At 40.1% G+C, this 26,209-nt stretch overlaps 1 protein-coding gene and 1 long non-coding RNA gene across 6 annotated transcripts in view; one reads left to right on the forward strand and one right to left on the reverse strand.

The window, feature by feature from the left end:
* Nucleotides 1–26,094, reverse strand: LOC125281713 (uncharacterized). 3 transcript variants are annotated; one of them, XR_008957902.1, is made up of 6 exons: nt 25,187–26,094; nt 23,812–23,965; nt 20,506–20,548; nt 15,864–15,918; nt 2,138–13,428; nt 1–1,586 (listed from the first exon to the last, which is right to left on the reverse strand). It is a non-coding gene; the product is annotated as an uncharacterized LOC125281713 (long non-coding RNA). The 3 variants fall into 3 exon arrangements; XR_008957903.1 differs by having other exon boundaries at nt 230–1,586; nt 12,937–13,428; nt 25,187–26,060; XR_007188850.2 differs by lacking the exons at nt 1–1,586; nt 2,138–13,428 and adding an exon at nt 13,435–14,568 and having other exon boundaries at nt 25,187–25,551.
* Nucleotides 25,732–26,209, forward strand: part of SGK3 (serum/glucocorticoid regulated kinase family member 3) — a 130,554-nt gene continuing 130,076 nt past the window's right edge. Inside the window, exon 1 of one of the 3 annotated variants that reach the window (XM_057308130.1) lies at nt 25,732–26,041. The gene's annotated coding sequence lies outside the window, so the exon portion shown is untranslated. The remainder of the gene's footprint in view (nt 26,042–26,209) is intronic. The other 2 variants (XM_057308131.1, XM_048216451.2) reach the window with 2 other exon arrangements.

Below are 26,209 nucleotides of genomic sequence, written 5' to 3' on the forward strand. Positions count from 1 at the left end.
CCTTCAATGTGTAGAAGGTTAACTTGGTAAAACTATATACTGAATGATAATTTGATAATGTGTGGGGGTGCCTGGGTGGCTCAGGTGGTTAAACGTCTGCCTTCGGCTCAGGTCACGATCCCAGGGTGCTGGGATCAAGCCCCACATCAAGTCCCGCGTCGGGCTCCCTGCTCGCGGGGAGCCTGCTTCTCCCTCTCCTTCTACTGCTCCCCCTACTTGTGCTCTCTCACTCTCTCTGTCAAATAAATAAAATCTTTAAAAAAAAATTGAAAATGTGTGTCACAAGTGTACAATGTTGATATTCTTTGATTTACCAAATCACTTATAGGATTTAACCCTAAAGAAATAACCAAAAATGAATGGGAAAATTTTACTATTGTTCATATTATTGATAGTATTGAATATGTTCCAGATTTTAACAATGCAGGACTGGTTAAATGGATCCTGGCACAGCCATGAGATGGGATACTCCAGCCATTACAGTGATGTTATACAAAAGAAAAATACCTTATTGAGTGCTTGTGATGAATCTGGCACTGTACCAGTCGCCTTAATTGTATTGTGTTAAGTCTAACAGTATCCCTAGATGATAGGTATCATTATTCCCATTCATAGAAGGGAAAACACAGAACTTCAAACAGCTAGTGAAGTAGTGTTGGTGGAACTCAACCCATGTCTGCTCTTAACCCTTGTTCTTAATCACTGCCCTAATGATATGGGAAAATATTCACTATTTACTGATAAGCTATTGTTTTACAACCCAATTTTTTTTTTAAAGTAGGCTCCACATCTAATGTAGGGCTTGAACTCATGATCTGAGTTCAAGAGTCGCATGCTCTACCAAGTGAGCCAGCCAGGCACCTCAAATAAGACTAGCCCCGTTTTTTAAGTAATCTCTACACGACATGGAGCTCAAACTTAAAACCCCAAGAGCAAGAGCCTCCCACTCTACGGACTGAGCCAGCCAGGTGCCCCCCATGATAAGCTATTGTTTTAATGTAGTTTAACTGACATTAAAATGAAGCAAAAACTTCCTCCTATGTGAAATCACTTCCTTTCCAAAGTTAGTTGTGCTTGCTCATTTTTTTGCCCAAAATGAATCTACATTTACACAGGTTTTTTAAGTTGATTTTGGAAGTTTTAAACGCCTGCCTTCTGCTTTAAGAATTCAAACAGTACTGAAGATTATAAAGTAGCTGCACCTTTAATCACAAATTATATATATAATTGGATACACTCGTAGGCTCTTTTTTATGGTCCCTCAATTCTCTCTTCTTGCTCTGGTGTCAACTTCAGGCAAAGTGAGGGGGAGGATCTGTGAAGGTCTAGATGGCTAACATTCAACACAGGAGAGTCCCTTATATGTGTAGCGCGGTGGTTAGAAGTGCTGATTCTGGAGCTCAACTGGTAGACCGAGTCCCAGCTTTTGAATGTGAGCAGCTTGTCTGTCTTCTTGGTGCATCAGTGTCTTCATTAAATGAAGGTGGTCATTGTACCTCCCTCATAAGATTGTGGTGAGGATTCAACTAACTGATGCATGTAAAGGGCTTGGAACAGTGCCTGGCACATAAATGCTCAACCACTAGCTACGATCATTGTTGGGATGATGATGATGATGGTGGACATGTGCAGAGAGGAGGAAGAGAAGAAAAATTACTTATGAGTGCTTACTATGTACATTGTGCCTGCATGATCTCTCCATCTGATCTCTCTGAATTAGTACTTTTATTCCCTTTTCATAAAGATGAGGAACCTAAAATTCGGGCTGGTTATATATGCAAGGAATAGAATAAATTATTAGACCCATTTCTACGACTAAGGACAAGATAAATACCGAAAGCTGCCTGACCCGGAGATAGCCAAATACTGAGGAATGAGATGAGAAACAGGCTTGCAGAGTCATACCACCCTTTGGGACCAAAGGGCAGTGTTCTAACATTCAGGACTGAGTGGGTGCCTAACCCAATGTGGTATCAGAAAACCGCTTTGGAAATCCAACTGTTTTTACACTGCTGTATTTTCTGTAAATATTTCTTGTTTTCTTCTCCCTTTGTATGTACTAAAATTATTTCTGAACTACCAGTCTGTCTCATTTGTATTTTGAGGGAACAAAAAGGAAAAAAGAATCTTTGGGCACCTTCTGGAGCTTTCAGGGAGAACATGTCAGACACCAGGTGTCCTGGGCTTCAAATGCCAGAAGCCTAAGAGGGAAGAGAAACGCAGGGAAGAAAATCCTCAGGGCGCCTGGGTGGCTCAGTTGTTTAACCGTCTGCCTGCGGCTCAGGTCATAATCTCAGGGTCTGGGGATTGAGCCCCAAGTAGTGCTCCCTGCTCAGTGGGGAGCCTGCTTCTCCCTCTCCTCCCCGCTTGTGCTCTCTCTCGCTGTCTCTCTCTCTCAAATAACTAAAATCTTTAAAAAAAAGAAAGAAAATCCTCTTCTCCAGAGGAGTGTTCTCTTCCCTAACCTTAGAAGGTTTTGAATAATGTTGCCTAGAGAATGGCCTTTTACTTACTCATCTGTCCAGCATGACTCATCCCTAAGAGTGTTGAGTAAGTGAAATTTTACAGTATTTATGTTTCTGTGACTTTTATAAGCATGGTGATGTGGAAAGAGCATGGACTTTGGAATTGGACAGGCCTAAGCTTTGTCACTTAGTGCTTGTATCATTTTGGGCTACTTAATAACTTCTCTGGGTTGGGGTGCCTCAGTGGCTCAGTCGGTTAAGCGTCTGCCTTTGGCTCAGGTCATGATCCTGGGGTCCTGGGATCGAGCCCCACATCAGGCTCCCTGCTCTGTGGGGAGTCTGCTTCTCCCTCTGCCCCTCCCCCTGCGCATGTGCTCTCTCTTTCTATCTCAAATAAATAAATAAAATCTTAAAAAAAAAAACCCACAAACTTCTCTGGGCTTCCTCATGTATAAAATAGTAATAATGAAAATCTATTTCACAGAATTGGTATGGAAATGAAATGAGGCAGCAAAAATGAAAGTATGACCTCTGGCACACATAGGCACTCATGCCTTTCCTTTGTCGGATTGTAGGTTTGGAATGAGCATTTGGCCCCATCTTGTATTTATTTTTATACTTTTCTGCTATACCCCATGCAGCGCTTTGTTTACAGTGAGCGTCCTATAAATAGTGACTTAACAACATTGGCATACATGCACCGAAGTGGACTAACGGGTAAACAATTTTAGGTGTGTCTTAATGTTGATTATTTATCCTGTTATGGAGAAAAACTGCCAAATGTGGGTAGATAAGGTGTGCTGTCAGGGCTGAAGAGTTGTTAATGTCGTTCCCTGCACAGGGCCAGCGGCTGCAGGGGAGAATGGGAACCAAGGCCTCGGCCCCCTCTGCTCGCAGAGCCCCCTGAGAGCTCCTTGTTTCAGTTTACTCAAAGGCAGTCGTCTGTGGGTGAACCACAGCCTCATCTCTTGCCACACCAGGGGTTCATCTTACAGGCCACTTGCTATGCCTGATTTAAATTGTCTGCTTTTTCTCACTTACTAAATACTTAAAAGGTAAAAAAGATACTGTGATATTTATTTACCCCTACATTGAGACTGGGTAATTACTATAACTTCTTTGAAACTGTAACATAATTTCGGACTTCTGGAAAAGTAGAAAAAATATTACAGAGTTCCCACACACCTTTTGCAGTTTCCCAAATGTCAATATATTTTACACACTTGCTCATCCTTAGCTCTCTACATTACATATGCAGATTACTTTTTTTGGACCATTTGAGAGAAATTTCCCTTCCTCCCCCTTCATTCCTTTCTTCTTTCGTTCCTTCCTTCCTTCCCTCCCTCCTTCTTTCCTTCCTGCCTTCGTCTCAAATAAAACATATTAGGTAGACCTAATACTTCCCTGCTTCAGCCTCCCCTTCTCTCCCTCCTCGCCTCTCCTAGCCTTTTTTTAGGGAACCTGCCGTGTGACATGTTCTTGTCCCTTTACTACATATGACTAGATCTGTAGATACTAAATTTTCATTATTTGGTGAGACTTGCTTCGTGACCCAGTACATGGTCACTTTTACAACTTTCCATATAACCTGAGAAAGAATATGTGCTCTTTAAATGAGCCAATAGTTATAAACCACTTGCAACAGTGCCTGGCACACTATAAGCACTATGTAGTATTAAAGTTTTAAGACAGTGTACATATGTAAATCCACTGGCTCAAATTTGTTAACTGTCTTGTTCAAATTTTGTATACTTGAGCTCTCGACTTTTAAAGAACTTTGCTAAAATCTCCCTGTGATCATGGATCTGTACATTTTTGCATGTATTCTGCCATCTTTTGCTCCCTGGCGTAAAAGCAAGAAATTCTGGTCAGTTTTCCGCATCCCACCCTTAATCCCTCCTGTTAGTGTTTCATTGCACAGCAGAGAACTAGGCTGGAAATCAGGGCACTGATTGAACAGAAAAGGCATCACAGGGAAATGGAAGTTTATGAATCCACACGCACTGAGAATCACAGTGGCCTTGACATCTCCCTTTTGTAAGCTTTTGCTCTGCAGCCTAATCATCATTTGCTACACCCTGGTATTTCTCCTCTCAAATGCCCCCCCCAACGCGTTGCACCATCCTACCCCACTCCCTCCCCCGCCATCCGTCAACTGTCATTCTTCTGAATCTTAAGCCAATTTGGGGGATAATATTCACCAATGCCCTCTCCAATATTTCAAAACTAAATTTCAATATTTCAATGATATTTATGGGACTGGAAGCTGGGGATGAAATGTTTCTTAGGTGATTTACTAAAAGCTGGATATTGTTAGCTATATTATGATAAACAGAATACACTTGAAGAGTGGGAAACAGACACGAAATAATTGAGAAAATTGCTAAAAGAGAAAAGAACTGTTTCTATAAGGAAGAAAATAGTGGGTGGGGGCGTGTCCCGTGAAGATGTTTTGCGGAAGGACGTTCCAAGGGGAGTGACCAGCTCTGAGAAGGTCATGGCCAGAACAGAGCTTGGCGGCTGAAGGGCTGAAAGAAGCCAGCAGGGACGGATCACAGCGAGCAGCCGAGAGGTGGCAGGAGAGACACGGGGAGCTCCCATAGAGCTGTATGAGCCTTGTTAGAGCTCTTGATTTTATTCCAGAAACTGGAATCCGTTGAAGGGTGTTAAGCACAGAAGGAAGTGACCAGATTTATGGTTTTAAATACAACTCTAGCTAGAAGGTGGAGAATGACTTGAGAAGATCAGGAGTAGAAGCAGAGATACCATTCATGGCGATTTTGGCAAATGGGGCTTTTTGGTGAGCTCAGAGTAAGTCTCCCTCTTGTCAAAGAGTTTACTAAAACCACAACAGCAAATGAAACAGACTCTAACTTCAGCTGTAAAGGATCGTTTGTACAGCTTGTGATGACCATCACAGATTCTTTATAGGTCTGGAAAGTATAGAGTTATAACCACAACTCCACCCCCAGTTTGAATTTTGTGGGTATTTTGTGAGAACTTTTTATTTTGAAAAATTTAACCTTCATTTAAAAAGTACAATTAATTCCCATTACCTTGGGAATGACTTACTCAATGATTGTCAAGTTTGCTGACATTTACTTCGTCACTTTTTTTCTTCCTTTGCTGAATTATTTAAAAGCAAATCCCAAATATATAATTTTGTCCCTTCATATTAAGGACCCACCTCCAAAATATGAACATTTTCTTATATAGCACAAAGCCATAGTCACAAAATTAGCAATTTATTGCTAACATCTAATGCCAATTCCATAACCAAATTTCTTTAATGTCTCAAAAATGTCTTTTTAATAGTTGGTTTGTTCAAGTCAGAATCTAAATAAGATATGCACGATGCATTTGGTTGTTTGATCTTTTAAGTCTCTTAATTCACAGCACTGCTTTTTCTTTTTTTTCCTCCTTTCTTCTTCTTTTTTTCCTTTTTAAAGTTTATATTATTGACTTGTAGAAACTGGATTAGTTAATCCTATAAAATGTCTAAATAGTTTATAATAAAAACTGTTTTTTAAAATACAGGATAAAATACGGGGTTTGAGCCTTTAAACTTCCAGTAAGTCAGACCATCTCTCTGGAATGTTCTTTGAAGTGTCTGGCATACAACACAGTTGGTGAGCCATAAACACCACACTTGGCACGCATATGCAAGCTGTTAAATAAGAGTGCTTGTGCTTAATGTTTTAATTTTATCATTCAGTCTTCTCAGGTTCTTGACCTGCTTACTCACTGTGATTTGTCTACTGTTATTAAATTAACAGAATTTGAAAATAGCAGTTTCTCAAATGTTTTCAAAAGCAATTAAGATAATGCTTCGGTTTGCTAACTTCAGCCCTTTTCACTTGAGAAATTAGAAAATTAAAAACAGTTGAACTGGTATTGGTAAAAAGCCAAGTTTGGTTCCACTTCAAGGATGAACAGAAAAACCAGTGGCCAAACAATGCATGTTTCCTTCACCTCAATGTTGGTCTCTCCGAGAAGGATGACTTTGATATCTTTGCTATAATTAGCCTCTGTTGCCAATGGAGCAGAGTCTTATTACCTGCAGTAAATAGAACTGGATCACTAGTTCTTTTGGCTTTGTTGTTTCAACAGGTTATAATGCATGAATATCATTGACAATACCATGGCTATATAAAATGTTGGCATAGGGAAAACTGGATAAAGGGTATATGGGAACTCTGTACTATCTTTACAACTCCTCTAAATATAAAATTATTTCAAAGCAAGACTTTTTTTTTTTTTTTAAGAAAGGGAGAGAGGAGTGGGGAGGGGCAGAGAGAGAATCGTAAGCAGACTCCATGCCCAGCATGGAGCCCGATATGGGGCTCTATCCCACAACCTCAAAATCATGACCTGAGCAGATATCAAGAGTTGGGCACTTAACTCACTGAGCCACCCAGGTGCCCCAAGATGTTTTAAAATATTAATTTCCTCTTCTAAATGATTATCTTAAGAAAGTGCATGGTTATTCCATTAATGATGTCATTGCTTTAATTATTTTTGAAGCCCCTTTTTTGGAACTGTCCTCAAAAGTCTAAAATCAAAGGTCATAAAATTGGAAGACTGAAAGAGATCTGAGGAGTTATCTAGTCCCATCTCCCAAGCATTCCAGAGAATTCTGCTGTGTATGATAATTTATTTACCATTCCCCCTACCATTCCCCCTGGTTAATATTTAGGTTGTGTCCCAAATTGTCCCCTTTGCAAAGTTTATTGTACATATATCTTTGTTTATACATATATCTTTAGACACAATAGGGATATGTCAGTACTCTAGATTTCAAAAAGTGGAATTACAGGGTCAAAGGAAACACACATTTAAAATATTGATCAAGTCCTTCCAATTTGCCATCCGAAAAAGCTGTATGCTCCTACCAAGTGTGCGGGCATATACTAACATAGGTTGCTAGCAATCTTTTACATTTTTGCTATTCTAATAGGGGCCTGGTGAGTTTGGGGCAGTGACAGCAGCCTGCCCCTGTAGGGAAGAATACTTTACCAATGACATATTTTAGAATTAGCATAATGATATATGTTTTACTATTATTTTGAAAATTCTCTACAGACGGTGCATCTCCTTATTGCTTGCCCTGCTTCCTGCTGACTGCTCACACCACCCAGCCCCACTTGGTATACTGCTGCCGATAGGTAAAAAAGCCATCTTGCTTTAATTTGCATTTCTCTGATTAGCAGTGAGGTTGAACACATGCTTATTTGTTAACTGGCAACTTGTATGCCTTCTTACTGAGTTACCTATTTATATCCTTAGTCTGTTTTATTTTTTATTTTCTAAAATTTTTCTTATTTTAAAAGAACATTTTATATATAATGAAGAGCAACTCTTTGTTTTCCCCAATTTGCAAATGTTTTCTCTGTGTCACTCATCTTTTAACTTTACAGTCTCTTTTGCTTTATGAAAGTTATGGTGCTGTTTGGGGGAAGACAAAAGTGAGGGGTTTTTTTAATATTTATTTATTTTAGAGAGAGACTGAGAGAGAGAGAGAGAGAGAGCAGGCGGAGGGGCAGAGGGAGAGAGAGAATCCTCAAGCAGACTTGCTGCTGAGTGCGGAGCCCAACGCGGGGCTTGATCCCAGGGCCCTGAGATGGTCACCAGAGCTGAAATCAGGAATCTGTCCATGTAACTGACTGAGCCACCCAGGCGCTCCAAGTGAGTTTTTATTTCATTTAAATTCATTTAAAATTAAAAATACTAGGAACTAGGAATGCATTTCAAAAAGCTCTCAAATCCGAAGTAGGAAATCCACTGTGCTTATCTGAGCAGGGAGGAGTGCTCAGGATCAAAGCAAGGCACAGCAAAAGACTCCTGGCTGCCCTTCCTGGACTCCCTCTCCTTGCCTCCCAGCTCCCATCTCTCAGCCCATGCTATTGCTCTCCTGGGGACTCCAAGGAGAGAAGGATGAACCTAAGGAGAGGCACGGCTCTTTACAAACGTGTTTAATCTTCACGTAATCTGATCAGTACATCCGGGCTTCCAGGTTTTGTGTCAGGCTAAGGGAGTTCTTTCCTACCCAAAGTTTGTAAAGCTATTTTTCAGTATATTTTTTTTACAAATAGTTTTCTTGTTTTGATTTTTTACATTTAGATTTTTAAATCACCTATGATTTATGGGTAATTAAGCCAATTGTCCTTATGCTGTTTATACTGAATTATCTAGTCTTCCCCCACTGATTTGAAATGCCATCTTGAGGGGCTCCTGGCTGGCTCAGTGAGTAGAGCATACAGCTCTTGATCTCGGGCTTATGAGTTCAAGCCCCATGTTGGGTGTAGAGATTACTCAAAAATAAAATACTGGGGCACCTGGGTGGTTCAGGCAGTTAAGTGTCTGACTTCAGCTTCGGTCATGATCTCAGGGTCCTGGGATCAGGCCTCATGTTGGGCTCTCTGCTCAGCGAGGAGTCTGTTCTCCCTTTCCCTCTGCCCTCCCCCCCCCACTCGTGCTCTCTGTCTCTCAAATAAATAAATAAAATGTTTTTTTAAAAAGTAAGTAAAATAAAATATTAATGGGGCAGCTAGGTGGCTCAGTTGGTTAAGCGTCAACTCTTGATTTCAGTGCAGGTCATGGTTTCGGGGTCTTGAGATGGAGCCCTGCCCTGGGAGGTCCAAGATCAGTGGGGAGTCCGCTTGAGATTCTCACCTGCCCTCTGCCCTCTCCCCTGGCTTGAGTGCCCGTGCATGCGCGCGCACACACTCTCTCTCTCTTTCTCAAATAAATAAATAAAGCTTTAAAAAATATATTTTAAGAAAAGGAAATGCCACCTCGAGCATGTGTGAAATCCTATAAGTATGAACCCGGGTTATTTTCTGAACTCTGTTCCATTCCACTGACCTTGTCATCCTTTTCTGATGAGTACCATACTACCCTATTCACTATATAGTTTCATAGTTCTTGTAGTGTCTTGTAAGCCAAGTCTTATTTTGTTACAGTTGTTTTTCAAAACCTTCTTGGCTATTTTGAAACATTTTCTCTTCTAGATAAACTAGAGAATCAACTGTTAAATTTAAAAAATTCCACTGGGATTTTGATAAAAATTACATTTTATTTACAGATCAATATGGGCAGAATTGGCTTTAAAAAAAATATTGAGGCTTCTTATCCATATATGACTCTCCATTTACAGAGACTTTATATGTCCTTCAGTAAAATATAGTTTTTAATGGGTTTTGAACATTTTTATTAATTTTATTTCTAGGGTTTTTTTAGTTGTGATTATTATGAATGTGTCATTTTTCCATTTTATCTTTGAACTGGTTCTTCCTGATACATAGTGAAACTATGATTTTTGTATATTCCTTTTGTACTTAGTATCGTGTATTACTATACTTTGTTAACTGAACTCTCCCCCATTTCTGGGCATTAGGTTGTTCCCAAGTTCTGATGCTCATAATTAGCATTGCTATAAACATCTCTAATCAGGTAATTTTTTCCCTTTAAATTTCTTCCCACATATGGGAAAAACAGATTTAAAGAGTATATGGAACTTTATGGCTCTTACTACATATTACTCTGAGTAATCTCCTGAAGGGCTGGCTCCCTTTCCAATTCTGCCTGTAATAACATCTGCAAATCAAGTAACAATGATGAAGATAATGATGAGGAGGATGATGAGACCAGTTGGTGAGAGCCAGTGTTATGCTCTGGGCTTTCCATGTCTTTTCTCATTTAATACTCACAGTGAATCTATAATATGCTATTGCTGTATCATATGGACAGATAAGGAAACTTAGGCACAGAGAAAGAGGGTAACATCTGCACTCATAGCTGATACGAGCCAAAGTCAGATGTGTTGTGATCCATGGTCAAGGCCTTCTTCCTATGTCTTCTCTAGTACCCATTCTTTTTATCTTTCATTTACATTTGACTTTAAAAAGTATATAAGACCTGGGGCGCCTGGGTGGCACAGCGGTTAAGCGTCTGCCTTAGGCTCAGGGCGTGATCCCGGCGTTATGGGATCGAGCCTCACATCAGGCTCCTCTGCTATGAGCCTGCTTCTTCCTCTCCCACTCCCCCTGCTGTGTTCCCTCTCTCGCTGGCTCTATCTCTGTTAAATAAATAAATAAAATCTTTAAAAAAAAAAAAAAGTATATAAGACCTGAAAGTTGTTTTACTTTGCATCTCCTAACCAATAAGTAGGTTGTTAGGTAACACACTTGTTAAACCTCTTTTTTATCTCCTTTGACCACTTAGCCAATAGACTGGTGATGTTAATTATATATTTATACAACTCTCTCTATACATTGGATAGAAAGCTTTAAAAGATTATTTTTTTCCCCACACCTTTACAAATATTCTTGGGTTTTATTGCCCATTGATTCTTCCTTCCTCTATTCTAATTTATGCCTTCTGTAAATTCTTCTTATCTGAAAATTCCATTACCAGCATGGAGAATATTAAGTAGAGGGAATACTCTTATCTTATTCATACAGTAGTAGTAGTTAATAATAATAACAGCTTTCAAAAACTGAATGTTTACCAATTGCTAAGGACACTATTTACATAATCTCATTTAATAATCACTATAATCCAGTGAGATATTATCTTTGTTTTACAGATGAAGAAATAGGCTCAGATTTATCAACTTGGCCAAGGGCACACAGTTAATAAAAGGAAGTCCTGTCTATTCCAAAGCCCATGTTCCTAACAACAGTACTGGGCCCTCCATTATATAGAGAGAATAAAATTGACTCTCTTTGGGGAAAAAAATCTCTTTATCTTCCATACAAATTTCTTTTAAACATTTTGAATGCACAGGTTTTTTGAGATAGTTTCATGTTTACAACATAATGATTCAGTATTTATATATACTGTGAAATGATCACCACAATAAATCTAGTTAACATCCATCACCACACCTAGTTACCAATTTCTTTCATACCAATTTCTTACAAGCTTTAAATCAGAGATTTTTAATTTAATTAAATATATTCTTGACATTTACAAAAAACCTTGCCATTTGCCTCACATAGCCTAGCTTCTACCTCTTGCGGTCTCTGGGCATTGCCACTCTGGTCTCCAGGGGGCACTGTTTCCCCTTTAATATTGTGGCTCAAGCGTTTGACTCCCAATTCCCTTAGGTACAGGCAAGACCAGGGAAAATATTTAAACAAAGTTTACAAAGGGCTCAGACGAACAGAAGCCAAATGAGTACAGAGAGTAATACACAACTAGATAATTTGGTTCACTGAATGCAGAGTAGGCATTTCAGTATTTGACACGCCCTACCTAGTTTCCCACTGCATGCACACAGCAGAAGCCTTTTTTTTTTTCTATCCTGCACTATGTCCTCAAGCAAGCAAAATTCTTCAAAAACTGGCTCTGAGATTGGTAAGGCTAGTCCCAGCTAAGGGCTTCCTTCCAAATTCTAGCTTCCAGTGTCAGTATCTGCCTCTCCCTACGTACTAGACATTAAGCATGGCAGCCATCTTCTGGGAAGATGGCATCGTCTACCCCTGGTTCGTAGCTTTTACCCTGTTGTTTGGAAATGGTTATCTGTGGGTCTCTCACTCCTCTTCACGTCTTGGCCAGTATGCAAGAGTGAAAGGCCCGGACAGCTTCTATTACATATCTATTACTGCATAACAAATTACTCCAAAACACAGAGGCTTCAAAGAACAAACACTTTTTTTTTTTTGGACAGGTTCTGTTGAGTAGGAATCTGGGCATAGCTTAGCTGGGTGCCCTTGGCCTTGGTGTCTCTGATAAGACTACAGTCAAGTTTGGCCAGGGTACAGTCATCCCCAGTCTTGAATAAGGGAGAGTCTGCTTCCAAGGTCACTCAAGCTGTTGGCAGGCCTCAGGTTCTTACTCACTGTTGGCCAAAGACATCCCTTCCTTGCTGTGCAGGTCTCTCTGTAAGGCAGCTTACAACATGATAACTGTCTGCCCTCAGAGTGAGTGAGAGAAGACAGAAGCCACAGTCTTTTTATAACCTAATCTCAGAAGCAACATCCTGTCACTTGTGCTATATTAAATTAGTTAGAAATGAGTCAATAAATCTAGCCCACAGTCAACAGGCGGTGAATACCAGGAGGCAAGAACCATCATGGGCCATTTTAGAGGACTTCTACCACTTCACTCTACCCAAGCCAGTTTTCATGGTTGTGTTTGCAGCAAGAAATCTTTTATTTTTTTTTTTTTAGGTAATCTTTACTTTGGGGCTTAAACTTACTACCCCAAGATCAAGAGTAGCATGACTTACTGACTGAGATAGCCAAGGTGCCCCTACAGCAACAATCTTGAGAGATAAAGTAACATCTCCCTCTGGGACAAAGAAGCTGACTTAGCTTTTTGCTTGCTAGAAAAACAATGGGTTCCCCAAGCTCACTTTTCCCCCACTGAACACAAACTCACTGCATGTGTAACATCTATCTGGGTGCCTTGGTATCACACCTGGGGAACTTGGGGGGCAAGAGGAATTGATATGAACAAGTCATACCTTTTATGCTGTGCTGTGGGTAAAACAACTTTTTTTCTCTGAGACTCAGATGTCTCATGTCTTCTTTCAGTATCTGTGAAACAGTAAAGGCTAACTTATTGGCTTGTAAGTGGGATAAAATCAAATTGCACACCTGACAGTTTGACTCAATAGCACAATTCAGAATTGTATACAGGCCCTGGGAGACCAGCATTCATACAAGAGGTCTACATACATAGTATTCATTTTATTTGACAAACACCTATATGCCAGGTAATTTATTCTAAGGGTTTATGAATATAAACTCATTTGATCCATGAGGCAGACACTGTCAAAAATCCCTGCTTTACAGATGAGGAAGATGAGGCCCAAAGATGTTGAGTAACTTGCTTCAAATCATACTGCTCATAAGTGTCTGAGCCTCCTTATTCAAACAGAAACAACACAAACAACCTGGCTTCAGCACGCATTGATCCAGTGTATCGTGCTAACTGGGTTCAGAGTTGGCAAGGGCTGGAGCAGAGAGAAGATGGGGGAAATGACAAAGTAGAGAGTCAATTCCTCAAAACATTTGTTGAAATCATCAATTTAGAGTTTTTTTTATTCCTAACATAGTAACATATTGTCTTGTTTCAAAGGATATTCAAAGGATAAACTACCAATCGTATTGATAAACGCTTTGATTTCGTGTGCTATATTTGACTTCTTAGGATTCGATTTAGAACATTTGTTCTATATTCCGACTATGAAGGTTAAAATGAATTATCCACACAAAAATCTGAACATGGAGTTTATAACAGCTTTATTCATAAGTGCCCAAACTTGGAAGCAACCAAGATGTCCTTCAGGAGGTGAATGGATAAACTCTGGTATATCCAGACAATAGAAAATTGTTTAATGCTAAAAAGGAATGAGCTATTAAGCCATAAAAAGATTGGGGGGGCTTTAATGCATATCACTAATTAAAAGAAGCCAATCTAAAAAGGTTAATTTCTTTGATTCCAACTGTATGACAATCTGGAAAGGGCAAATCTATGGAGATAGAAAAAAGATCAGTGATTGCCAGGGGTTGGGAGGAAGGGAGGGATGAATTGGCAGAGCTTAGAGGATGTCAGAGCAGTGAAACTATTCTGCATGGTACTCTAATGGTGAAAACATGTTATTAGACATTTGCCCAGCCCATAGAATATGTAACAACAAGAGTGAGCCCTAATGTAAACTACAGACTTTGAATGACAATGATGTGTCAGTGTAGGTTCATCCATTACAAGGAAAGTACCACTCTGGTGGGGGGCAGGGGTTATCTGAGAACTCTCTACGTTCTGCTCAATGTTGCTGTGAACCTTAAACTGCTCTAAAAAATAAAGTCAATTTTAAAAAATGCTTTGAAAATGACAGTGTACTTTAAAATGTAAATATTATTAATAGTGTAAGAATGTGTAGTAAGTTTTTGTTAACCTCGCTCTCTACCTGGCCATGTCCCCCATGCTCTTCCTGCCTGTGACCTCCTCCTTTCCTTAGCAAGTGTAAATGGCTTGGCCCCCACTTGGCCTCTCTTCCTTTGCTCCATTGTCCTTTTCTTGAACCTTCCCAACCCAGGTTCATTCCGGCTGTCTGTCTCCTCCATGGCTTTATCACGGCTGCAGAGCTCGGCTGCAGAAAAACCACAATGGTGAAATGATATGTATCGTACAATTTGCATTCTCCTACATCAGCTCATCCCTCGGTGTTTCCTGTAACTATTTCTGTATTTCTCAAACCAGAGCTTTCTGCTTAAAATATGTATCAGTAAGTTTTAAGTGTAGTTTGCTTTTGTGATATTGTACTATTTTGAATAAATAAATATTTTCGAACTCTTAGGCCATTTCTTCCTACCCTACAGATATTATATGTCAGCCTTTTTGTATATATATAAAATTGGATTCATGTTATTAAGCTGTTTTCTATTAAAACAAAATAATCTGGCTTCTAATGAGCACGCATATCAATGATGATTCACCCAAAAATACTTATGAATTAGCAAACCCAGGCGGTTGATGTGTTTACAGTTGCTGTAATTATTGGTGTCTTTAAGAAGATTCTGTGGAACAGTTGAGTAATATTCCCTTCTCCAATGTGCCTCAATGCCCTGGAATAAGCCTCCCTTGTTCTTAGATTAGGGTATCTTTTCACTCAATGAGCTCAATCAAAATCTAATTCAAACCTTTCCACATGTCTTTTAGCAAGACTACAGACCACTCCCTGAGTCCCAGAGATCAGTACTAGTGGTCTCAAATTGGTAGCCCATGGGGCAAATTTGCTTGATAGATGTGGCTCATTTGGCCTGCACAGTGTGTTAACAAAATCCTAATTCATTCCTAGCATTTTGAAATTACACCATTTCACATTAAAATGTATATTGCTAGCTTTTATTGAAAAATTAATAGGGGCACCTGGGTGGCTCAGTCAGTTAAACGTCTGCCTTCAGCTCAGGTCATGATCCCAGGGTTCTAGGATCAAGCCCTGCATCGGGCTTCCTGCTCAGCAGAGAGCCTGCTTCTCCCTCTCCCTCTGCTGCACCCCCTGCTCATGCTCCCTCTGTCTCTCTCTTAAATAATTAAATAAATAAAATCTTTTTTAAAAAAAAAGAAAAATGAATAGATCTGGCAACATTGGGCCTATGTGCTCACATAGCAACAATCAGCTGGTGGTAGCCGTCAGCTGTCCCTTTGAGAGGGAGGCACCTCTTGCCACTCACGAAGACTGATGGTCAGTTACCATTTATCATCTCATGTTCACCTCTTCCGACACTTACTATCTCAGGTGCCTCCAGGTGCTTCAGGCATTCAGTTTGTAAACTCTTCTACACCTGGTCCTTGCTGCCTTTCATCCAGCACCACCCGTTGACTCCGTGGTGCTCTAGAAAGACCATGGGCTTCAATTCAAATGGACTCAGCTCTGCCACTTACCTGCTGTGTGCCCTGGGTAGGGTTATTTCACCTCTTTGAATTTCTGTTCCTTTATCTGTGAAAAGGGGGATAAAGACGGTATGGTTATGTGGATTAAAAGAAATAATGGGAGCACCTGGGTGGCTCAGTTGGTCAATCTTGAATCTGGCTCAGGTCATGATTTCAGGGTCGTGAAATCGAGTCCTGTGTTGGGCTCTGCACTCAGCCGGGAATCTGCTTGAGATTCACTCTCTTCCTCTCCATCTACCCCTCCCCCCACCATGTGCACACACAAGCACTCTTGCGCTATCTCTAAAATAAATAAATGAATCTTAAAAAAATAAATAAAGGCAATAATGTACACAATGTGCTTCTGATAGAGCCAAGAAGAGGCAGGAAGGACTCGGTGAGTACGGCCTGCCTCCTTTGACAACGTCTGAGCTCACCTCTCAAGAGGTGACAGGGCTACTCCTGTAAGTCTCCAGCATGGTCAATTCATGACTAATTTGTATGATACTCTCAGGTGTCTAGATACAAATAAAAATTTAAGAAACGAGGGGTACCTGGCTGGCTCAGTTGGTAGAGCATGTGACACTTGATCTTGGGGTCGTGAGTTTGAGCCCCATGTTGGGGATAGAATTTAGTGAAAAAATAAAATTAAATTAAACTTTAAAAATAATAAATAAAATATAAGAAGACAGATAGTACTTAGGTAACATTTATATTCTATAATTGTCATCTGCCATCATCAAGGAACCATAATGGGTTAAGTTGGAGGCCAACGGCATTTCTATTGCTTGGAGAATAATCCTATGGCATGGTAAATCGAACTCTTGCAATTAGTTATATAAAGAAAACAAAAATGAAAAAGTTTGTGCGTTGGTATGTTTTCCAAAACTGGGGGGAACAGTTCTCTATATGACACACTTGTTCTCACACTGTAACTTGTAGAGTTCCTGATGTGTCTATATATCTAACTTGCTTCTTATATGCTGCTGTAACAGATTACCACATACTTAGAGACTTAAAACAACACAAATGTATGATCTTATAGCTCTCTAGGTTTGAAGTCTGACATTGGTGTCACTGAGCTAAAATTAGTGTGTCAGCAGGGCTGCACTTTTTTGGGAGGCTCTAGGAGTGAATCCCTTTTTTTTGCCTTTTCCAGCTTCTAGAGGCCACTCACATTCCGTAGCTTGAGGCCCCTTTCTCCACCTTCAAAGCCAGCGATCTTGTATCTCTCTAACCATCCTTCCATAGTGAAATCTTTTTCTCTAACCCTTCTTTTGCCTTCTTCCTCTTCACTTTTAAGGAACCCTTGTGATCTCATTGGACCCACTCAGAAAATCCAGGATATTCTTCCTATCTTAAGGTCAGCTGATTAGCAAACCTAATTCCATCTGCAACCTTCTTTTTTAAAATTAATTTTAAAAAATTGAGGTACAATTAACATATGACATGTTAGTTTCAGGTGTACAGCATAATGATTCAATATCTGTATATATTGCTAACTGATCACAAGTCCAGTCGACATCCATCACCACACATAGTTATAACGTTTTTCTTGTTATAGAAAATTTAAGATCTACTCTCTTAGCAACATTCAAATATACAATACAGCATTATTAACTATAGTCACCTACCGTACATTACATCCCAAGACTTACTCATTTTATAACTGGAAGCTTGTACCTTTTGACCACCTTCACTCATTTTACCTACCTGCCCTCACCACTGCTTCTGGCAGCCACCAATCCGTTCTCTGTTATCTGAGCTCATTTTTGTTTTGGTTTAGATTCCATAATAAGTAAGATTATGTAGTATTTGCCATTTCTTGTCTGACTTAATTCACTTAACACAATGGCCTCAAAGTCTATCCATATTGTCCTCGCAAACTTAATTCTTTGCCGTGTAATTTAATGTATTTACAGGTTCCAGGAACTAGGATGTGGATATCTTTCAGAGGCCTACCGTAATTAGTAGGTACATTACTATGAATTTATCTTACTTATTCTTCACAACAACCTTATGAAGTAGGAACTACTTTTACAAATAAGAAAACTGAGGCTGAGGAGTTAATAAATGTGCTTGGGTCCAGAGCTGGTAAGTAGCAGTGAAATTCAAACCCAGAGCTAATTTCCTCTAAAGCCATGTGCTTAATCACTACACTATACTGAAACTTGTTCAAATGACATTTTCTATTTTCTTTTTATTTATTTATTTTTAAAGATTTTATTTATTCATTTGACTGAGAGAGACACAGCCAGTGAGAGAGGGAACACAAGCAGGGGGAGTGGGAAAGGAAGAAGCAGGCTCCCAGCGGAGGAGCCTGACGTGGGGCTCGATCCCAGAACGCCGGGATCACGCCCTGAGCCTAAGGCAGAGGCTTAACGACTGTGCCACCCAGGCGCCCCTCTATTTTCTTTTTTTAAAATTAAAAAAAATTTTTAAAGATTTTATTTATTTATTTATTTGAGGGGGGGAGGGGGAAGAGGGTGAGAATCTCAAGCAGACTCCGTACTAAGCCTGGAGCCCAAAATGGGGCTCCATCCCATGACCCTGAGATTATGGCCTGAACTGAGATCAAGAGTCAGATGTTTAACCAACTGAGCCACCCAGGTGCCCCTCCTTCTATTTTCTATGAAAATGATTATTATAGTGAAAACTGGATTTTGGGGGGGGCAGTGTATTAGCCCAAGGAGTATATATGTATCAGTTAAAATTCAAATAAAGATATTGTCTCTTTATTGCCTTAATGTGCTGCTTATATTTTCCAAAATGAATTTTATATGATCACAGCCTTTTGTAACTAAGTCTGACTTCATACTATGCCCCAAATTGTTAATACCACTTGGTTGGTTTTTTTTTTCTAATTAATTAATTTATTTGACAGGAAGAGAGAGGGAGAGAATGAGCAGGGGGTAGGGGCAGAGGGAGAAGAAGACTACCTGCTGAGCAGGGAGCCCTATGTGGGGCTCCATCCCAGGACCCAAGGATCACGATCTGAGCCGAAGGCAGACGCTCACTGGCTGAGCCACCCAGGCGCCCCATACCATTTGCTTTTAAAAAGTCAAACAGATATAGTTTCTTCCAAAGGCTGTGAACTTTGATTTTGCTTATTTGCAGAGTTTAAAAGTAAATGAGACCCCAGGTAGTTATGTGATTCAGTTTCTTGCCTTGAATACCTCACAGCCCCACTTTTTTTCTTTTTTTTTTTTTAGGGAAATGTTATGGGATTCCATTGTAGGAGTTTAATTTCTATGATCTTAGCAGCTTTTTCTTCTACCTGTTTTTCATGATTGTTCTCTAATGCAAATAACTAGCAATTAAAAGTAATTTATCCCAGTCATGAGTTGAAATTACAAGTAATGAGATAAAATTTTAAAGAGGTGGTTGAAGCCAAATAGCATGCTTGTAAAACTTTCAAACGACATGGTATCAGGCTTGGAGAAACACACCAGGCAAAAGTGGTGAGATAGGTAGAAAAGGCAATGTACTGAGGAATACATTCAATAATGAATGCACTCCACATCACATAAGGAAAAAATCAGTGAGTTTTTCTCATTCTCTGTCAAGGATATAAAATCCCCTTGAAAGCACAATGCATGTTTGTACCTTGAACCTTCCCTCTGTCTTAACACGGTGCTTTGAAGAGAAAATGTTTGTTGAATCAATGATATTTATATTTACATATGATTGCATCAAAAGCACCCTGCAGATATCTAGAAGAGAAAATAAGTCATAAAAGGTTTATTTAAACTACATAAAAACTAAGTGGGTCTTCAAATGACCAGTTTCAAATTCAAATCCCCCTGTACAGCAAATCGTTATCTATGCCAAGGGCTGGGAGTGGGAGTAGGGGAAGGTGCTGAGAAACAGGTGATTCTGTGAAGATTGTAGGAACAGTTCTTTATTACCTTCTTCATAAGTGATTTAAACTACTCTTGGTGGGTGGGGATAATGTTTTTAATTTCTACCTCTCTGAGCCTAGCATAGTAGCTGGCATACACTAGGTACTCAACAAATCGTTACTGAATGGAGAAGAAAGCAACAAAAGGCATAATTCTCAGATGACACCAAACCAGAATGCACACATGTATAGATTACGTATTTGTGACTCCCTATACTAATATATTGAACACGTTGTAAAAAGGAAGCTTCAAATTTAAAAACATGACATAATCACTATACTTTAAATAATTTAATGGCATTTTATTAATAGTATAAAGCCTTTCTGGGATCATGACCTGAGCTGAAGATGGAAACCTAACCGACTGATGCACCCAGGTACCCCTAACTTCTTTCTTTGTAGACAAAACAAATAGACATTGGAGTATTTTCTTTCTGAACCGTATTGGCTTGTCTTGACTACACTCAGGATGTACACCTTCCACCTTGTTTTTTTTTTTTTGACTTGACAAATATGATGAAATGTAAAATCACTCAGGAAAAGTACAGTTTTGATAAAATAGGTAGAGGGATAATAAAAACAACCTCTTAAATATAATGCAAGAAAACATAAGTAGGCTAAACAAGAATTTCGAGTTTAGATTTTAAAATCTGATAATGATGAAGTGTAATTTTAAATGTAATTCTAAGTTGCAATATAGGGGTGTGAATTGAAGAGCTGTGACAGAATGTTCTCACTGTATTAAGGACTTACCTGATCTTTTATACAGTTCCATGTCTCATACTGGGCATCTCATCTAAAGAAGAATGTGGAGAATTTGGAAAGAATTCATATGAGAGTCATACAACAAACAAACAAAAAGAGGTGTGAGAAAAAGTTAAAAGAACTGAGGTTGTTTATTCTAGAAAACCTAGAGAATTTAAGGGTCTTCCAGTATATGAAAAGTTATAATCTCTTAAGGTCTATTTAAGTCTTTGACCCATCTGGTTGAGACAGACACAAATGCCTTAGAGAATTAGTTGCAGAAATAACAGCAACATACTTTTTTAAGCCAGAGAGTACTAAGCCTTTGCATTTGAAATGGGTTCAATCATTCATTGTACATAATTAACAGTAACTGAGTCACCAAATGAATAGTGTTTAAGAAAAGCTATTATTTCCTACTGATAAGCAACTAAAATAATTGTTATCTTCAAAGTCCACCTAGTAGGTTTGAGCTCAAAGACCTAATATGATTCTCTGAGGAACATAGTAACTGCTGACACGACTTATGTAAATAAGTTATTATCAACTATTAACAGATGTAATTTATGTATGTAACAGACTATCCAAACAAGAGACAGTAAAAAAAAAAAAAAAAGAGAGAGAGAGAGAGAGAGAAAGAAAAAAGGGCAGGGGCGCCTGGGTGGCACAGCGGTTAAGCGTCTGCCTTCGGCTCAGGGCGTGATCCTGGCTTTATGGGATCGAGCCCCACATCAGGCTCCTCTGCTATGAGCCTGCTTCTTCCTCTCCCACTCCCCCTGCTTGTGTTCCCTCTCTCACTGGCTGTCTCTCTCTGTTGAATAAATAAATAAAATCTTTAAAAAAAAAAAAAAAGAAAAGAAAAAAGGGCAATTTGTATTTTGTTCTTGATACTCATAATAACTAGATTGGAAGACAATGAGGTTTCCTTAATTTCCTTAGTAGGGAAGGATAATAGTTTTACTTCAGATAATTAATGGTCTTAGCAAGATTTAAAGTAATTTCTAGCAACTTCTTATCGAAAAGCTGTGCCAGCAATGTAAGTGTTCTGATTTCTTAACACGACCCCTTGATTTTTCTCAGGAGTCTAACAGAGAAAGTGAAAAAGTCCTGTGATCTAAAGGACCTTATATTTGACCCTAACATAGTCTTGCTTTAAAATGGTTTTCACTTTGTTACAAAACACACTTGAACTTCAGGCACTTCAGTTCTGAGTTTGAACATGGCTAATTTGGTCCAACAAAAATGTTGAGCTTTGGGCCATTCCCACCCCCAACACACAACATGAGTACACTCTGAACCATTTTCTAAATGAAGGAAAGAATTGGGCTCTGTGCCAAGGTGGTATAAACCAGTGTCAATATTCATCAATTCCCATGAGTATCTGAGTTTTTCTAACTATCCCTTGGGTGGCTTTGTATTGTACTAAATTGTTTTGCTCATAAAATGCAATAAATTAGTCACTTTAATTCTCATATTCTTACCTATTTTACGGCAGGCTTTATGGGTTAACTCTTTCCTGAGCCAATTCATGGCTTGGATTATCCTTAAACTATACTCCCAAGGAAAATGGTTTTCTTTTTCTGAAGTTGTGGGATGCTGCGATTGGTATACCGAAGGATAAACATAGCTGGAAACTATAGCAACAACTCATAGTGTCTGACCCACTTAAGGAGATGGGTTTGTACTAGAACGAAGGAAAAGGCGCTATGAAAGCAGTACAAATAATATGAATCAAAAACATCTTTCCTTTTGTAATCATGTGGTTGGTAGCACTATTCTTCTCTAGTCTTGTCGATTTATCTGCTATAAAACAAATATTCGAGTGAATGCTGGCTCTCACTTCCGTTACCAACTGACTTATGAATAGAAGCCATTCAGGTCCCATTGCTGTCATTTTATAACATTTTCTCCCTATGGGAAGTGATATTTCTTATATTGTTATGCTCCTCAACTCTTCCAAAGTTATAATGAAAGAACTACAAATAATAGAGGATTTTATTAGGATATAAAAAGTTGTGATCGTTCCTTATCAGGCACGAGTTTAGGGAAAAGGTTTTCCATGTTGAAGAATAGGTGAAAACCAAGCACTCATCTCATTGGATATATTACCAAAAAAAAAAAAAATACTGTATTCTCTTGTTAGGTAGTTGTTTGTCTTTATTTTTAATATTTGGGTCAATAGTTTATAGTATCGCCAGTCCAATTTTCTAAAGTTCTGAACATAACTATATCTTAGTATTTCTTTTATGATTTTTTCTTATTACTTTTAGGATTTCTCTTTAAAAAATTCCCCCCAAACTCTAAAATTTGACCATTCTTTAGACTAGTACAAAAGGAATCTAAAATATTGGCATTTTTATATCTGTGTTAGAGCTAATCACAATGATGACAAGAGCAATCAACCGATACTATGTTCCTAGGCATTCTACCAAGTTCATTTGATCCTCCTAGCAATTTCATAAGATAAACACTATTATTATCTCTGTTTCACTGAGGAGAGAAAAGTACTATTATACTATGTTACTGATGAAACCAAAGCTCAGAGAGGTAAAATAATTTGCCAAAAATAGAAAGTGGCAGAGCCAGAACTTAAACCTGAGTCTGTCCAATTCCAAAGCCTATGCTTATAATCTGTACATTACAGATAAAGCAGATGAACAGAATATTTGCCCTATCTGCATGAATAGAGTCATATTTCCAAACAAAATATTGGAACCCACAGTCTAAACAAAAAACTTTTTTCCGTTTTAAAATTTTATATATATGAAACCTTTTATAAAAGCATAAATATCAGCTAGACATTTAGCTGAACATTCAACAACTTTTCTTTTACAGTATAAACTTAAAGAAATTGGAAACATAATGGAACATGGAGATATGATCTGTATCTATAGATGAATATGATTAATCAAAGTGATCAGCCTTAAAGTGTGCCTTTAAAATTAATTTTAAGTGAAAAAGCCCTTTAATGTGAAGTTTGTGAATATATTTACAACCTCTGGTATTCTGAGAAATCAAGCTAGTGAATTGCAGCTCTCAGATTATAAATGCAAAATACCCAACATCTTATCAGTTGAATGTGGCTCATCCCCCTTCTTGTCTTAAAATTTTGTGGGAGGTGGTATGTATGCATGTATGTGTGTGTTCTTCACAGCAGGAAGACATTTATTCTGGAAATGTAATGGCTCCCAGATGGTTGTTTTTTTTTTTTTTTTTTTTTTTTTTTTTTAAGAAGGAAGGAAGGAAGGAAGGAAGGAAGGAAGGGAGGAAGGAAGGAAGGAAGGGAAGGAAAGGAAAAGCTGAAATGTTGGGCACCTGGGTGGCTCAGTCGTTAGGTGTCCGCCTTGGGCTCAGGGTGTGATCCTGGCATTCTGGGATCAAGCCCCACATCAGGCTCCTCCGCTGGGAGCCTGCTTCTTCCTCTCCCACTCCCCCTGCTTGTGTTCCCTCTCTCGCTGGCTGTCTCTCTCTGTCAAATAAATAAATAAATAAAATATTAAAAAAAAAAAAAAAAGAAAAGTTGAAATGTCGTAGCCTGGTATGTATCTCTAAAGTGAGAATGATGTCATTATATTTGGAGTTTATTGACACAAAATTTTCTTTTGTCTGAAAAATTTTTCAGCATGCTGAATATGGTTTTAATTAAGAGATACACTGATCATTTGTTGATTTTGTTACAAGGGAGGAAATTCTGTAGCTTCTCTGTGCCTCATTGTGTGGATCACAATGAAAACATGCAAAGGACCATGGCAGTGTGTTGATTTGTATCTCCTGTATTTTACATCTACTTCTGTATGCCACTGAAAATCATTGTTCAGAAAGTTCCGCAGGATTATTATGTTTTGAAGTAAAAAAATGTTGGATTCACAATTCCTTTTCTTTAAGAAGGAGAAGGCCATACTGTGTTAATTGACATTACAAATGAATATTCTCACCTTTACCTGTGGGTTAAATTTTTTAATATTATTTTAAAACATAAGGAAATATCCACTGAATTTAGGGAAGCCACACATAAATGCTGGCTTCTCTGATTATACCTTTGGAAGATTATTTGTTCATAGATTTATGGCATATTCTCTGGAATCGTATGATCTGAAGTATAGACCATCGCCTCAAAATCTAAAACATGATATAGACATGGTAATCTTTATATAGTTGTTTGAGTCTATCTTCAAGTGATATCTGATAAAACTTAAACTACAGTAGTGTTGTGGGGCAAACGACAATCCCACTCTTCTTCCAAATCCTAACCACTTTCTTCCACGTCCACTGAATCATGTCATTCTTAGTTTTCCACTCACCTTCTTTACCTCTCTTTATCTGGAAAAAAGGAGACAAATAAAATGCAACTAAAATGCAACTTCCATATGTAAAGAATAAGAAAGAGTAGTAAGAAACTGTGAAGTGTGACCTCAGCTGACTTGGAGATTAATGGGAATGCAAAAAAAAAAGTGGACTTGGAAAATGTGTGGAAAGGAAATTTCTCTGTACCCAGGATCCACCAATTTCTGACCTATCTATAAACACAAAAGCCAAAACGTTGCTGATGAAAAAAGGTAGAAAACTTCAAATAACACTAAATGAAACATAGTTGTTCCCCTAAATTTTCTGGGTACTTATTTCACTTCCCTGAGTCTCCAATTTACACGCAGCCGCAGGCCCACCAGGCCGTTCCCGGGCTGACTCTTACTGCTCCGGCTGTCCAGCGGTCCTGCTCGCGGCGGACGCCAGGGTCGTCTCCAGCCGGCGGCCGGGCGCGTTGGCCCACGCGGCTCTCCGGCCCCAGGGCAGCAGTCACTGTCAGCCGAGCAGCACGAAACACCGAGGAGCCCCAGCCTCCACACAGGATCCACCGGTGTCCCCTGAACTTTGCGCACACGGCGAAGCCGGAGGCAGACCGCGCGCTGTGGCCGGGCTTTCGCCGGGGGTCGAGCCGCGGCGGGGCTGAGCAGAGGCCGCCCAGCCTGCGGCTCCAGCCGGGCGCCGGCAGCCCCCAGCTTCGGCGCGGGCGCCCTCCCGCCGCGCTGCCGGCCGCCCGGCTCTACCGGGCCGCCCGGCACACTGCGGGAGGAGCCGCCGGCCGCCGTGACGCGTCAGGGAGGAAACGGCGGCGCCCGGCGGCCCTGCGGGGAAGGAGGAAACGCGAGTGCGCTCGGCTCCGCGCCCGCCGCGCCAGGAGGCAGCACCGTGGAGCGGGGTAGGTGCGGGGCCTCTGGGACCCAAGGCGGGTGGGCCGGCCGCAGGGTCCGCGCGCGTCCGGGCCGCACTCGGAGCCCCCCGGGCGGGTGAGACGGGGCGGGGCGAGCGGTGCCCGGGCCTCGACTGCTGCCTCTTCTCGGAGCAAACGTGACTTTCCTGGGTCTTTGGGCAGCTCCCCTGACCCCCCAGCCCGAAAACCTCCGAGTTGGCGGAAGGGGAGAAGCAATACCCCCGGCCAGCCCCCGACTCTAAGAGTTTGTGGTCTGTTTCCTCGAGGTGAATTCAGAGTCTGCCTTTTGATTCCTAAACGCTCGAGCCGTGTCGGTGGACGGACATTGTTAACCCGGTGCGCAGCCTCCCAGCTTAGGGGAGCCGGGAACTGCGGGGGGGGGGGGGGGGCACCCCCACCTGAGGTCGAAGGAGGGTGCGAGTCACCTGCGGCGATCGGGGACGGAGGAGGCCCCGGGAGTGGAGGGCACGGGAATGAATCTTTAACCTGTTGTCAGCGGACTGA

Source organism: Ursus arctos, unplaced genomic scaffold (genome assembly GCF_023065955.2).
Source record: "Ursus arctos isolate Adak ecotype North America unplaced genomic scaffold, UrsArc2.0 scaffold_6, whole genome shotgun sequence".
NCBI classification, from domain to species: domain Eukaryota; kingdom Metazoa; phylum Chordata; class Mammalia; order Carnivora; family Ursidae; genus Ursus; species Ursus arctos.